The sequence below is a fragment of the Meriones unguiculatus genome, chromosome 18, assembly GCF_030254825.1.
Source record: "Meriones unguiculatus strain TT.TT164.6M chromosome 18, Bangor_MerUng_6.1, whole genome shotgun sequence".
NCBI lineage: Eukaryota > Metazoa > Chordata > Mammalia > Rodentia > Muridae > Meriones > Meriones unguiculatus.
In genome coordinates, this window is record NC_083365.1 from 31,009,641 (window position 1) to 31,026,430 (window position 16,790).

A 16,790-nucleotide genomic window follows, 5' to 3' on the forward strand; every position below is an offset into this window, starting at 1 on the left:
ACTGAGGATCTCCATCTAAGACTAAGAACGACTTTATCCCCATACAACCATTGGAAATAGCTTCTGTTTTGTACCATTTAATTCATTAACCTTGGAACCTTCCCTAATAAGCAGTAAAGTCTTATTCTAGAGTAACTTATTACTAGTGTAGATTTGCCAGATCTACTGTAAGCTAGTCTGTGTTCTCTCTACATATGCTTTGGATAGCTTAAACCCAAGGGAATGAGTAGTTTAAGGGCTTGCTCCATCTCTCTCTCTCTCTCTCTCTCTCTCTCTCTGTATATGTGTGTGTGTAAGTGTGTTGTATCTTAGTATGTATATATAAAAATAAAAGTAGCATTTTGAGTCAGTAATAGAATATTTGTTTTTCTAAATATGGTGTGGTATATTAGCATCAGCTGGCTCATCACTGGGAGGCAGTCAGATCTTTTTAGACATCTTCCTCTCATGACTTAAAATAAGTCACAGAAGGACTAAATAATTAGTAAACTCAGGATTAATACAATAAAGAAAAGCAGTAGTGTTTTTTAATAATTAAGTAGAGAAATAGGTTTTTGTCATGAAACAAAAGGCGGGCTTAATTGTTTAAATACTAAACACAGTAACATTAAAATTATGATGGGGTGATATAAATGAACTTATGATCTAGGGATGAGCTAACATGCTGGAATACACATGCCTGATCAATGGCTGCATTCATCATCTTCAAATACATAAAGTATAAATATGAAAGTAAAAATAACTTCAATTAATTAATTAATTAAACAAGATCTCGGAGCACGACAAAATTATTTTTAACAGTACATATTCAAATTTGCCAGTTTCATTCTTGCTTATGAGATTTGTTTGTTGTGCAAAATTTTCTGGGAAAGGAGTTGATGATGATAGGGGGTTTAAGGTAACAAGTAAATGCCTTAAAGTAATCTTGCATTTTGAGTTCTTTAGAATAATTAGGTGTTTGCCCAAATAATTATGTTTAAGTTGTTTTTTTTGTTGTTGTTTTTTTGTTTTTTGTTTTCCTGTAAATGAGAGGACACTTTGTTAACACTCAGAGTTAACAATGTCACAGTAATGCATTCAGTCAAAACTACTGTTGTTATAAAAGCCACCAGGGAGTTACTATGACCTGGAGAGGACAGGAGCCCCACAAAGACCAAATATATCTGGGCACAGGGGTCTTATATGAGACTGTTTCTCCAACCAAGGACCATGTATGGATATCTGCTCGGATGTAGCCTATGGTAGCTCAGTATCCAAGTGGGTTTCCCTGGTAAGGGAAACAGGGACTATTTATGACAGGAACTCAATGGCAGGCTCTTTGGCCTCTCCACCCCCCAAGGGAAGAGCAGCCCTGCTAGGCCACAGAGGAGAACTATGCAGCCAGTCCTGAAAATACCTGATAAAACAGGGTCAGATGAAAGGGAATGAGGTCCTCCCCTATCAGTGGACTTGGAAAGGAGCAGGGAGGCGATGAGGGAGGGAAGGTGGGATTGGGAGGGAATGAGGAAGTGGGATACAGCTGGGATACAAAGTTAATAAAATGTAACTCAAAAAAAAAAATAAACCAGGAAAAAATAGATAATAAAAGCCTGCAGAATAATCAGTGATTATAGGAATTGATTGTAATTATGATTCTATAATAAAATGTAGGTTTAAAGCCAACACATGTAGCATGAGGCCAATAATGTAAAACTATTCTGCTTTTTAATTTTATTCCTGACCTAAAGCTTACTACACATACCTTTATATTCAAGCAAATGTATTATCATATTCCTGTCGTCATTTATGAATCTTATTCAGCTGCTAAATAATTGAAGTGGCAAATCATGGAGAAAGACAAAACAAAATGAAACTATAATTCTGTTTCCAAAAAGCTAGAACCTGATTTTCCATTGTACAACACTGGAAAGTTGATAAGAGTACAGAACTTTTTAGCCAGTAATTTTGGAAGGAATTTTTTCATATATTCCTTTGGTGTGCAGTCATCATTTTATGTGTGACATCTCAACTCTCACAGTGCAGTAAGCAGTTGTACTGTCATTATAGCAATAAAGAAATAATATCTGAGCAGGAGTTTGCTGCTCAACTCTCTGAACAGGCAAGAGTAATATTCAATGGTACATGTCTCCTTGACTCCACATCCTGGACTTTTGTGCTCGTAGTACAATAGTTAATGGTAGGGCAAGAAGCTAATACTATTTTCCTCTCTCCCAGCAGCAATGTTTGGTAGGTAGGCAGACAGCAAGCTTTAAATCGCCCACTTTAATTACTCTTATTATATTATCTTTTCATGAAAATACATTTGGTTGAATTGAACATTTTTTAAACAACTTTGTGTGTGTGTGTGTGTGCGTGTGTGTGTGTGTATGTTCACATGCATGTATGTGTTGATCCTATCTATCCGCACTTTCTTCTCTTGCCCCGCCCTGAGGCTCCCATTGACTCTATTCTATTTCCCAACTGCTTTCATGTCTTTCTCTTTTTTCATTTCCTTCTCTTTCCCCATTCCCCTCAGAACTTTTAATTAGGGTTGCTTGTATCAGCATTGGTAGGAGTTTATTATTTATTCTAAATTTTGGGTAACTTACCATTGTCTGCACCAGTGGGAAAAAAATGACATCCCTCTACAGGAAACAAATAACTGCCACTAGGTCCTCAGAGAGGGGTGGGCCTCTTGAGCTCCTCCTCAATCCATGATAGCAGGCTGAAGGGCCCAGGACTGTGCAGGTCTTATACAGGTACCAACAGCTGCTGTCTGTTCATGACTAATACCATGTCAAACATAAACTTTGTCCACACTACTTTTCCCAGTCCTCGATATATGAAAGTTTTTCCACGTCCTCTTCCATGATGTCCCCAGCCTTGGGAAAGATAAGCAATCGATAATCACTTTGACCAGTCCTAGGTCTGGATTAATCTCCATCTACTGCAAATGTATATATTTGTCCAGGGCTGAGTGCAACACTAGTGTACAAGTGTAAACATGAGTAGTCAGAAGACAATGTGACTATGCGCCTATTTAGCAAAACAACAGTGGTCGATTTCCCACAAAGGCTCATGAATTCTCCAGCCATAGTTTTTGTTTGTTTGTTTGTTTGTTTAATAGATGCACAGTATAGGGCATTACTATCCTCCCAGGAATATGTCACTGATCAGTTGATTTTTTCCTCTATGAGTGTATCAGCGTTCATCTCGCAGGCCATTCTCCTGCCTGAGCCTAAGTTAAAGGGAATTTAAACTATAAAACGACAGCTGCAAAACTTGTCGGTAGAAATTTTACATACATTGATTTTAGTTACATGTTATCTGTACTTAAGTAGCCTCAATCTCTTGTATAAAGTAAAATTTCCTTTTTCACCAACCTGCAAGATAATCAGTTTATAAACATGATCATTTAAGGCTATATCCAGTAACTGGTTACTTACTTCTCAGATTCAATGTCTCATCACTCCCAATTCCAATCTTGACCAAGGGTGTTTTTGACAAAATTAAATGGAATCTTCCACTTCATCTCATCAAATAAATGCTAATCAGTAGGGCAAATTTGGTGACTTGCTTATTTTTTTTTATTTTTAAGTAACAGTTAATTCTATTACACATCAACTCATAATACAATACATTGTGAAGTTTCATAGGTACAAGATTTTTTCAGAAACCATAAAGTTTCTCTTGTACTTTCCTTAATGGACTAAAAGTACAAGGATATTTCCTATCAATGCTGAAAAAAATGAAAATTCTGTTAAATCCATTAACTTACCAAAAATATGGCTAATATCACCAAAAAAGGGAGTCCCATTGCCAGACCTCTATTATTTAAATAAAAATACCTCCCACATTTTGTGTCAGCCTATTCAATTCATTCAAATACCATATAACTTGGATTATTAAAAATTGACAGTCAAAATCATTAAATGTCACTGGCATTATATGACTAAATGTCACTTAGGTGAATCATACATCTACAGTATCAACCAGTGACACATGAGGCAGCCCTGTACTGTACTTTAGCAACCCCCTAAAATAAATTATTAGAAAGTGGCTCAGAAGTTCTTATAAAGAGATTCATTGTCTCTTCTTTTAAAGTCATTATTCATGTTCAGGCATTTAAAGGGTTGCCTTAAAATCCTCCAGTCACACGCTTCGTGCAGCATTCACGATATAAGACTCCAGCTAATGGATCGAGCAGGCAGTGGAAGGCAGAACTTTCAGCTGTCATGCTGAAGAGTGATTTAAGGAAGGCTGTCACTGGAGACTGTTGTCGGCAATGAGGAATTCCAAGTGCAGTTGAACCCGGAATTCTGACTGTGGTATGTTTAAAGATGCTTCAATGTAGGAGTTTTATATTGATTTTTCAATTTGCTTAGGCATTCGTAGGGATGCCAATTAAGAATTACAGACAGTGATTTTCAAAATTGAGAGTGGAGACTTCTTAAAATGTTGTGATGCTAGGAATGTACGGGTTAAAGCGAAATAGTGTGATCTAAATGTGTATTTGATAATCACCAGTGTTTATCTTGCATGAAAATAATTGTTGCCTCTTTGTGAAGTTTTGTCTGTGCTATTTATTTCATATATATATATATATATATATATATATATATATATATATATATGTATTCAGTAATTCTAACATAGGTCTCGATTTGGAATTATGTAAAGCATATTTAAAGATACATATTTTCTGATCATTCTTAAGGTATAATTTCATAATGACATCTTTATTAATGTCAAAAGTGCAAAGTCTGAGAAGTGCTGTAAGGAAAACTGAGAATTAAACTTAAAACTACATAAATTATCTGACTATGAATTTCATAAGCCAGACAGCAAGTGATATTTCTTCAACCTGCTGTCTTTATTTTTCATGATTATAAAGGAGATTTTTAAAGTACTACCATTTCCTCAGTCTCTGATTTTATTTCTTTTTAAAAAAATATGAAACAATTCCATTTGAAAATCAGAAAGTCAAAGTAAATATCTTCAATCAAGGACAGATCACTTAAAATCGATAGTCACTGTCACGGAAGTAAGTGTTCATTAAATACAAACAACAACAACAGCAAAAACCATTTAAAACAATCAGTGACAAGGAAAGGTATGTGTGAGCGTATTCTGTAAACTAATTCTGCAAAGGGAATATTCATGTGCTAAATGGATTTATTGAATTAAGATTCTAACAGAAAGCCATAGTCTGTGCTCCATCATGTTATACTGAAAATGCTTGGCTTTGGTTCTACGTTAGATAAAACAGAGACCTTATGTATGAGGAAAAACTATTTTCAATACAGCACTTAGACTAATGTCTGCTACAGTGTGCAATTTCAAAATGTATTTTCTTCTTTCTTGTCCATACTTTTATTTTTCCTCTCTTTGGAAACTATTTATATGGTTTAATAATATTATTCCTTTAAGGATATGTTTTATTACATGGTGTTCAGAGGATGCAAGTCACACAATTTAGGCATTTGCTTTCCCTCTATAGCATCAATTATTATTTTGCAGTCTTCTCTGTAGTTCTGTACTAGAGTAAGGCTCAGTGACATGCACATATGGACCCCTGAGTGTGAGTAGACATTGATTTCTATTTAAACAAACTATGTTACTATGGGAAGAACATACCTAGAAGACTAATAAAGTCTAAGAATTCATTGTTTGAATCGCACTCAAAACAATAAGCAGTGCAGATTTTTAATTCTCATTCTTCATTTAACTAATATCAGCTATCAGTAAAAAAAAAAAAAATAGGTTTGTATCCGAGGATATTTTTCAGATAAAAGAGTAAATTGCATAATTAGTATGGTTGGTATGCCTAAGAAAAGTTTCATTTTCTTAAAAACAGAAATAACACTAATTTCAGATTCGACTATAATTTTTTTTTTTCTTTTGACATTTCTTTCTCAGAAAAAGTGCGATTAGATTTGATGTTATTTCAGACTCGTTTCTCACATTCTAAGAAATTTGGGCTACAATGAGCTTTAAAACATTCATGCTTCTTCTTCTTTTTTTTTTTTTTTAATAGATACCTTATAGCAGAGGTTGGAAAACTTGTGGGTCTCAGAATTACATGTAGGAATTGTTTGGGGAAAAAAATACAGCTTTTTGTAGCATTAGGTTCTACTGAGGACCAAGAATTTGCAGCTTTAACAGGTGCCCAGTGATGCTGAAGGTGTTGGTTCAAGTATCTTATTTGAGAGGCATTACCTTGCATCTACCTTTAAAAGCTCCAGCCTAGCGTGCGTCCAAATTTTACCTGGCAGTTCATTGATAAGAGAAAAAAAAAAGTACTGGCAAAATCCCTTCACTTGGAAAGTTTCTCGCACAACGAATGATTAACCAAATAAACAGGCAAGCCACTGCATCAGCACGTTTACAGGTCGTCTTAAGTTAGCGCAGGCATGTAGGACACCCTCCCTGCTTAAGCAGCTTATCAAAGGATAGATACTGTGCGTAAGGACTGCAAGGTGAGAAATCAACACGGGGGAGAAAAGGAGCAACTGGTATCAAAGCAGTAGAAGAGCCTCCATGAGGCCTTGCATGGGTTCAGTATTGGCCCGTGCAATGAGAACACTGACGTGAGCGTGGACAGCCCAAGAGGAGAGCAGCGCTGGCCCTCAGACTCAGTGCTTCCAGGCCCTATGATGGGACTGAGATGTTCTTTCGAGGATAACAGTTTTGAAGAGATGTGTGTTCATGTGAGACTGCCCTTGACGATCGGTATGGGTGGAAGGAGACAGTGGTTTGACCAAGAAGAGGTGAGTGGGTGAACGTAGCAGTTTGTAGCACTAAGAGGTAGAATTTGAAGTATTAACACTGAGGTGACAGTATTTAAAAAGCGTGCTGATTGTTTTCTGCTAAAGGAATAAGTAGTGAAGAAAAGGTTAGAAAGCAAGATTAAGATCATTTGTATAGAACTGATTTATGTTTCTCTTTGTTTATTTTGATGTTGGCTGGTGATGTGACCTTACCAGGCCACAGAAGGCGAGGATCCAGGCAGTGCTGATGAGACTTGATAAGCTATGGGAAGATGGCAGAGAACTCCCCCTTTCAGTGGACTAAGGGAAGGAGATAGTGGTGACGAAAGAGGGAGGGTGGGACTGGGAGAAGTTTAGGGAGGGGCCACAATCTGGATATATAATGAATAAATTGTAAGAAAAAAAATTTAAAAAGTACTCTTAACATTTGAGATATATCAGGTGTTATTTATTGATAATTTTAATAAATGCATTTTATGAAGAAAAAAAGACCATTTGTGTGAGAAAGATCAGTAGTAGTAATGAGAAAATGGGGACTTTCTTTTTTGCTTTTAGCAGCAAGAGAAAGTATAAATTTACAAAGCTACAGATCTAAGTCTTTCATAGACTTTGAGATGAAAATATCAAGTTAAATTATTAGCTGGCTTGTGTGTGTGTGTGTGTGTGTGTGTGTGTGTGTGTGTGGTATAATGGATATAAAATGTATATAATATGGTAGCTGTCCTCAAAAGGTTTTTATAATTTATTGGAGACAAAAACTAACTAACTAACTAAAAACATGGTGCTTTAAGGAATAGCACTTAAATGTTAGCGTAAATAATTGTTACAATTTCTATTTTTCCAAGTCCTTTCAGATGAGAATTGCTCCAAACATACCCAGCCTGCTCACAGGCCCTGAGTACAGCTAGCCTAACCTGTTCCCTGGTGCTTTAAATAGAGTTTCCAGTGACTGAATGTTCACCCATACTCTGATCTCCCTGGTATTCACTTCTTTAGGACTCTAGACACACATATCACTTCTGAACAAAGTTTTCTGTCTCAAGACAGTCATTTCACCATTGCTGCCAGAGCACTTACGCTCTCTTTCTCACCCTCACAGTTGAATAAATCTCATCAAATTATAATATGTTCTGCTTTCTTCTTCCTTGACTAAATTATTCTCTTAAAGGAGCAGTTCGATGGAGCATTTTTCATTGTAATTATCTGAACGCCTTGCACAGACAGAACTGAATCACAACAGGAAGAACTTGCTAAATGAGCGCATTACTAAACAAAGGCATTTGGAAAACACTGTAGCTTGAGGTAATGCAAGCCACTAGTGTGGACTTCAAGAGTATAATTAAAAACCTTGCTTATAAAAAATACACATTGTTTAAATTCATTTTTCTACTGAACATGTATTAGTTACATGACTAGAGAAATCAAGAAGAATGTAACAACAATGTATCCTTATCATCACTGTAGAACAGAACAGTAAATAATTTAGCAAAACACATCTTAGTCACCATTTGTTTGGAAATAAATAAATCATGATAGATATGTATCCAATTATACAAACCTGTCTGTCTGTGTGTGTATGCATGCATGTATGTAGCCATAAAACTGTTCAGCTAATTAAAATTGCAATGGGACATGGTCATCCTGTCCCTCAAACAATCAGATGGTACAATAGAGAAAATATAAATATATAACATTGTTGTATTCTGTACTCTTGGGAAATGCCATACCAAGGGCAGTGAGACATCTTTTGAGAAATTAACTGGCCCCTCAGATGAAATTTGATAAAACAATAGATTACGAGATTAATATGGCTGTTTCATCTTGTTTTACTCCAGCAACATTTCTTAATTGGCTCTCTCATTATACTCTGTGCCAGACAATCAGATTTTTCCATCCTTAATGCCAGAAGGTGGCTCAGCCAGTAAGGGTACATCCTGTATTCCAGAAAACCATGAGGTTTACAACCATAGCCAGGGGTCCTGAAGACATCTTCTTGGACTCTGTAGGCTCCTGCAAGCACATCAGTCTACTTGCACAGACACTAAACAAATAAAGAATTTTGACAGCTACATCCATATCCCCAGAAGTTCACAGAAACTTCTTTCAGATATTGGTGTGGTAAAGCATTGAAGACATTTGCCACAAGGACAATCTTTGAAATTAGGAAAGCACAGCCTTTAAATTTGATAACTTTCTCTTAGAAGAGAAAGAGTCCTAACAGAAATCTGTGCTATTCTGTACAGTATCAGCAGACTCCATAACCACTGTATACAATCTTTATTATGCATTGTAGATTGCATATCACATACAGTGTATATGCATATACATGCAGTTGATTCTTGAAAAGAAACAAGACAACTGTGGTCTTATCATTGTGATTACTTCTGAGATTGTTTTTCTCACACCTCTTCTTTTCTCCGGCTCTTCTTTTCTCCCTTCCTTCCTCTTCTCTCTGTTGGCCAATCTCTCCCTCTTTGATGCTAAGGACTGAGCCCAGGGTCTTTGCATACTATGCACATATTCTACCATATACATATGGGAAGAACAAAAGCATAGTTGTGAATAATAAAAAATTTAGAGTGACATTGCTAGAGCATAGAAAACGATTTGACTCTGGAGGCATAGTATGCAACAAGGTCCTTAGTTCGATTGTGCATGAGGCTTTTCTTGCTATAGCACACGCCATGAAGAGAAGTGAGCTGGAATAAGAGTGTAGGTATGAGGAAAGTGTAGGGTGGAGTAACACGTTATGTTTGGGAATGTACACTGCCTCACACCCACAGGCACAGACTTGGAGCATTCCTCACAGTTCACCAATTTCTCTCATCTCTGAGCTACATCCAGTCAGATGACCCCATGCTGCTCTGAACAAGGCACCACTGAAATCTACCCAGCCACATTCCACTTGATTCTGTTTCTATAGAAACTGCTTACATAAATGATAAAAATGGACTCTAGGTTAGGTAACCCATTGGGTTGATTCTTAAAAACAAACATCAAGGCAGAGGACCTGTTTTTTATGAAACACCAAGTGTCAGGTTGAGGTCTTTATATATCTGACAACTGTAGTAGTAAGTAAAACGTTAAAAATTCAATTACTTTAAAGATCCATTGAGAAAGTACTGTTTGAAAACTCACTTAGTGTTATGGATATGAAACAGATAGGAGCCTTGGTTCCACAGGGCCTGGACTAATTCACACCCCACATGTGGTACATACAACCTACTCTTACCTATGCATCTTAACACTTTGTTCTTTTTTATTTTAAAGGCAGCCATCAGCCATCTTAACCAGGAGAAAACAGAATCTCAATGTAGTATTCTTTTGCATTTTCCTGGTGGCTGAGGATATCGCAAAACCCATGTATTAATTCATTGTACATCTTGTGAGGGGGGTTGTTATGTTCATTCATCTGATTTTGATTGAATCACACGTCCATTTGGTACTTAACGCTCCGAGTTCCTCGAATATCCTGCATATGAGGCATCTCTCAGATGAATAGGTGGTAGACTCTGTTTCCAGGTATGTAATTTGTCTCTTCTTTTTGGTGACTATTTCTCTTATGTTCAAGAGCCCTTGACTTTGATTCAGTTATACTTGTCAACTCTTTGTATTACTTTCTGAGCCATTAGAGTTCTACTCAGAAAACTATTGTCTCCACACATCTCCTGACGTGTTTTCCTAAATTCTGATAAAGAAAACATTCTTCAAAATATATTTATTAAAAATATCACAGGGGAGATAAATATGTCTACTAGATATGGTTAAGATTCCTGGATGAGAGAATTGTAGACTGGCATTTGTGGCTGTGGTTACTTTCTTGTGTTGTCACTGCACTTGGTGATATTTTTGAAGTTTTCAAAAGTTGTAGGTACATATTGGAGTACTCAAAACATTTGTGTTATTTTATTTTTTATACTTTTTCCTTTCTTTTTTATTTTTAATATTAGTTACAGTTTATTAACTTTGTATCCCAGATGTATCCCCCTCCCTCATTTGCTCCCAATCCCACCTTCCCTCCCTCATCTTCTCTCTGCCCCTTTCCAAGTCCACTGATAGGGGAGGACCTCCTCTCCTTCCATCTGACCCTTTTTTATCACGTATCTTCAGGACTAGCTGTAAAGTCCTCCTGTGTGGCCTAGCAGAGCTGTTCCTCCCTCCGGGGAGGTCAAAGAGCCAGTCATTGAGTTCATGTCAGAAATAGTCCCTGTTCCCCTTACTAGGGTACCCACTTGGAAACTGAGCTACCATGGGCTACATCTGAGCAGGGTCTCTAGGTTATATCCATACATGGTCCTTGGTTGGAGAAACAGTCTCAGAAACGACACCTGTGCCCAGATATATTTTGTCCTTGTGGAGCTCCTGTCCTCTCCAGGTCATACTAATTCCCCCTTCTTTCATATGATTCCCTGCACCGTGCCCAAGGTTTGGTTATGAGTCTCAATATCTGCTTTGATACACTTCAGGGTAGAGTCTTTCAGAGTCCTCTGTGGTAGGCTCCTGTTTTCTCCTTCTTCCAATGTGCATGCCGTTTTTCTTTCTGAGTGAGGATTGATGATCTTACCCAGGGTCCTCCTTCTTGCCTAGCTTCTTTAGGTGTACAGATTTTAGTGTGTTTATCTTATTTATATGTCTGTGAGTATATACCGTGTGTGCCTTTCTCCTTCTGGGATACCTCACTCAGAATGATCTTTTCTAGGTCCCACCATTTGCCTGCAAATTTCATGATTTCCTTGTTTTTAATTGCTGAGTAGTATTCCGTTGTGTAAAAGTACCGTAATTTCTGTATCCATTCCTCCGTTGATGGACATCTGGGTTGTTTCCAGGTTCTGGCTATTACAAATAAAGCTGCTATAAACATGGTTGAGCAAATGTCCTTGTTGTGTACTTGAGCATCTTTTGGGCATATGCCTAGGAGTGGTATGGCTGGATCTTGAGGAAGCGTTATTCCTAGTTGTCTGAGAAAGTACCAGATTGATTTCCAAAGTGGTTGTACCAGTTCACATTCCCACCAGCAATGGAGGAGGGTTCCCCTTTCTCCACAACCTCTCCAGCATGTGTTGTCACTTGAGTTTTTGATTTTAGCCATTCTGATAGGTGTAAGGTGAAATCTCAGGGTCGTTTTGATTTGCATCTCTCTGATGGCTAAGGATGTTGAGCATCTTTTTAAGTGTTTCTCTGCTATTCTATATTCATTTGCATCATTTTAGGCAGACATGTTCTTCTTAGTATCTGTTACGTGAGCACATCTTCATTTAGTAATGAGAGCTTCAGAGCGTTGCCTTCATAAACTCAGCCTTCTGGTAGCATCTTAAAATTCTGCAGATAGTATCAGCATGTTCAACGCTAAAGTAGAATGTTTTCATTAACAAATGAGAATTGCTATAAGCAAAAGAAACCCAGATAAGCTGTTAGTGTTGATATTCGATTTATCATCACTCTCTGATAAGCTCTATCAGTGATACTGGGTCAAAACAGGTGAGCAGAAAAGAAGACTTTTATTAGAACAAAACAAAACAACACATAATCTTTCTTTCTTTCTTTCTTTCTTTCTTTCTTTCTTTCTTTCTTTCTTTCTTTATCCCCACTGTAGCCCTACTGTAGCCCCCTCCTTCACCTTCTCCCAGTCCCACCCACTCTCCCACTTGTCCCCCTATGCCCTTTCCCTAGTCTCCGACAGGGGAGGACTTCCGCCCTTCTATCTGACCCTTCCTTATCAGGTCTCATCAAAGACTCATTCCCATTATTCCCACTGCTGTAGTCTTAGCTGCCACTATTGAATGCAGTTGTCACTGCTCTGCAGACATCAAGCTCATTCACACGGGCCTTTAGGAGATTGCGTGTCTGGTTTGCAAAGTTCCAAGAAATCACTTACAGTACATTTTACCAAAACATGATTGTGTTCTTTATAGCCACACCATGTGGTTTTTTTTTTTATAACAAGAGAATAAGACACAGGAGCAAAACTATAGCTTTATAGGTGTGGAAAGTGTTCTGTTTCCCTGCATGAAACTTGCCCACTGATAATCCTGGACGGGGCTCTAGGCTGTATGTGCAGAGCTACTGTCAAATTTCCCTTTTCATCCTGCATTTTCTCACGTGGTGTATAATATTTAAAGAAGAGTATTCTATTATAATAAATGCAGTTATTTAATGTCAAATCGCTTTGTTTGGAGAAGAAACTTCCTGAAAGTTCTTGAAGTTACACATTAGAAATTTCATGGTAATTTTCATTTGTCAAAGGTAGTCTTTTCAAAGGGTTAAATTCCACTGATCAAGAAACAGGTAAATACATTACAAGGACACACACAAACAAAACAAACAAACAAACAAACAGAAAACAAAGAACAATACAAAACTATATGAGAAATCAGACTCATCGTTTCCATAAACATTGGTATGGAAACTGCATACTTCACTCCAGAAGCAAAAACATATATAAATATATATGCATGAAGTGACAATTGAAGAAATAAAAAGGCGTTGAACTAGAAGAAAATTAGGAGTGGTGTGTGAAAATGTTTAGATTGACAAAGGGGAATGGAGAAATGTTGTAATTAAGATAAAATCTCAAACCTAAGTCTCTCTGCCTCCAAAACATACCCTTTCAATACTCTGGCATGATACGGTAGGACCAACCAGGGTAAAGAAAATGGAAAAATGGATAGTTCTCAATATAAATTAGATACTTAATAAATATTTCTTATTCAAAGGGGTGTTAAGGGTTTTATATTCATATCTACTTTATTACTCTCATTGCCATTTAACTATGTCTAACTACTTAAACAAATCACCTGTGATGGAATTAGGCATTCAACACAGGAGTGATAAGATATCACTTTATTTTATACAGTACTCAGTATTGCTGAGGACTTTAGATTTGTGCATGTATATGATTTTGCTTTTTAAGTTAAAGGTTACTTACAGGAGTTTTAGGCTCTGGCCTGTTTTTTGTATTTGATTGTTCTCTTCTCATGGGCTGACAGATTTTTTATTAAGTTTACTTTTATTTTTTTTATTTTTGTTATTATTTTCAATGTGTTCACTTTGTATCCCAGTTGTAGCTCCCTCCCTTGTCTCATCTTGGTCTCACCCTCCCTCCTTCTTCCTTCCCAGTCTCTCTCCCCTAGTCCACTGATAGGGGAAGTCTTCCTTCACTACAGTCTGACCCTAGCCTATCAGGTCCTATTACTACTGTCTTGATCCTCTTCCTCTCTGGGCTGGCTACATTTCCAGAGAGAAGTGATCAAGGAGCAGGCAACACGAGTTCATGTCAGAGACTGTCTCTTCTCCCCTTACTCAGGAATTTTCCAGAAAGAACTTCTGCAGACAGTTTAGGCAAGGTGTAGTGTCTAAAGAAAGGACAAAATTTGCTGATCTATAAAGTTCTTTGCAGAATTAAAATTTTAGGGGGATTTTACACAAGGACACATTACAAAAGATTCAAATCAGCCAATCAGTAACAAAGAGAACACTACTCTGCTTTCCTTGCTGGTATCCCCATTGAACACATCATAGATATTAAATAGAGATGATAGCCTGTCCTAGGACATCTCTGGACTGGTTTACTAACATCAGTATTTAAGACTCATATAACTTATTTCATGGTCTTTCTTCTGCTTCTTTGTACCGCCCAGCGGACAGATCTCCTTGCCTAAACTTCAGATGCTCAGATTACCTTCACCTGACCCCCTCCTCTTGGTATTTCCCTTTTGTTTAAATTGTGAAATTTCAAAATTTTCAACTGCTTTCTTTCATTTATTGCTCTTTCGTAACAAAAAAAAATATTAAACCCGGATGAAGTTTTATTGAGGCTAAAAAGTTAATGAGTTGCTATGGTTCCATGTTTGTCAAAGCATAGTCTTTAAATAATTTCCAAGTTGCACAGTAACCCCTTAAGTACTTTAATGAAATGATTTAATTTTAATGTGAATTAGAAAATGACTTACTACTTAATTCTCATTATTTTTTAATTAAACCTTTATAAAACTCTACATTTTTTAAACTAAAATCTCAAGAAAAATTACTAAACAATATCCCATGGCTTTGAACATATTATAATACTATATATTATGGAATGGCAGAATTATACAAAGGGAGAAAATAGTGAGGACAGTGCCATATTGTGTTTTGTCTAATAACTTCCCAGATGATTGCATTTCCCACTTATCTTAACACCCCAGATGTCTGCCACTCATGTTAGTTCTTTGTTGACTTTTTGTTGCTTTTTTTAAATCTAAGATTTTTATCTTGCAATTTGTTCAAAACAAGTTTGTAAACAGAGTCTTTTTTTTTATTGCTTATTGGATTTCTCTGCAGAAACCTACATAATCATTTTAACAGTACCCTACAGACACCTAAGTTATTTCTAGTCTTTCTTTTTTAATATTATCCTACAAAACAGTTGGTTTATTTATGGCATTTTTATATTTACATGGTTCGCTTTATTTTCCTCTCATTCCTGTATCCTGTTTCTCCTCTCTTATCTCCAAATCCACTCCTGTCCCCAGACCTCTTATATCTTTGCAGCCCCAAAAGTCTATGCATCCTAATACCTTCTCCACCCCTTACAGTTTTTTTTTCCCTTTGTCTCCTCTTAAGGATTCTTTTCTAGTTTCCAGGCCTTCACCTACAATCAATCCCAACTAAAAGCACATATTTATCAGCTGTAAGCCAGAGTTTACATTTGACAGATACCATGGAGTGTTTGTCTTTGTGAGCCTGGGCTGTCTCATTTGATATATTTTCCAGTTTCACATATTGACTACAAATTTCACTTTTCTTTACAAATAGGTATAATTCCATTGTTGAGTAGACCACATTCTCAGTATTCCACTCATCTGATTATGACCTCCAGGCTTGGTCTATTTCATTTTCATTGCAAAAACAAGCATGAATGAGCAAGTACATCTGTGATGGGATAGACAGAGTCCTTTGATTGTATACTTGGGGATGCAGCTGAACCATACGGTTCTATGTTTAGTGTTCTGGGAAGTTTCCACATTGATTTCCACAGTGTCTGCCCCAGGGGTATAAAAGTTTCTTTTTCTTCATATATTTACCACATTTTTAAAATAATAGCCTTTCCTACTAGTGTGATAAGGAGTCACAAACTAGTTTTAATGTGCTTTATGGTGTTGGTTAAGGATTCTAAGCAGTTTAAAAATATTTATTGGCCATTTTTATTTCTTCTCTTCAGAACTTTTTGTTTTCTTGGCCTGTTTATTATTTGGATTTCCCGAGGGGTCTTTTAAGTTTTGCAGTTCCTTATTTGCATTAAGCCTATCATCACAATTTTTCCAAGTACACAGAAACACACACACATATATTCACACATGTGCATTTGTGCATAATCACACAAAGTACATAAGTCTTCACTTAGGGCCAGAGATGAATGAGAAAGACTAGAAAGGAGAGGGAAAGTGAAGAATGAACATTAATGATTTCTACCAAACTTTACAAGCAGATGCATTTTTCTATTGCCATATTTCCCTAAACCAGCTGGATCTCATCATATCTGGAAAGCTAAGTACGGTCAGGCTTGGTTAGTGCTTGATTGAGGGAACAAACAAGATCAGGAGAAATTACTAAAGCCAGAGTTTCGCAGCCTGTGGATTTCTTAGAGTGCCCACAAATAATCTCACAGGAGTCTATTATCCCCTTGAAGCTCTATCAATAATTATGTCAATTTTGTATGTACGATTACTTGTCTAAATATATTCCCTAGTGCCAAAGAATAGATAAAAGTCACTGGTTTGTGTTCAGTTGTTTTCTATAATGAAAGAGCATAGGCTCCATAAAACAGAAGTCTCCAGAGCCATAATCTACATGTTCAGAGTTTACCTTTGTCTTCTTATAAATGCCTAAATTTAACTACAAAAGTAACTGGATCTAGAATATTTATAAAAGTAGTCATTAACAGGCTGTGGTACACGCTCAATACCAGCTTTCCAACTTCCTGAAATGTCTTGAATATCTGAGTAGATTATCCATAACCAGCACATGGTCATCTGCATTATAATATTAACAAACCAGAGCTGC

General features: G+C 36.8%; 1 protein-coding gene across 2 annotated transcripts in view; it reads left to right on the forward strand.

Moving 5' to 3' along the window:
* The window catches only part of Ano3 (anoctamin 3), a 261,999-nt gene that overhangs the window by 105,107 nt on the left and 140,102 nt on the right, over positions 1-16,790 (forward strand). Inside the window, exon 1 of one of the 2 annotated variants that reach the window (XM_060371386.1) lies at positions 4,126-4,307. The exons of the other annotated variant lie outside the window; for it this stretch is intronic. The gene's annotated coding sequence lies outside the window, so the exon portion shown is untranslated. Of the gene's footprint in view, positions 1-4,125; positions 4,308-16,790 lie in introns of those variants that run through there. 2 annotated transcript variants of the gene reach the window in all.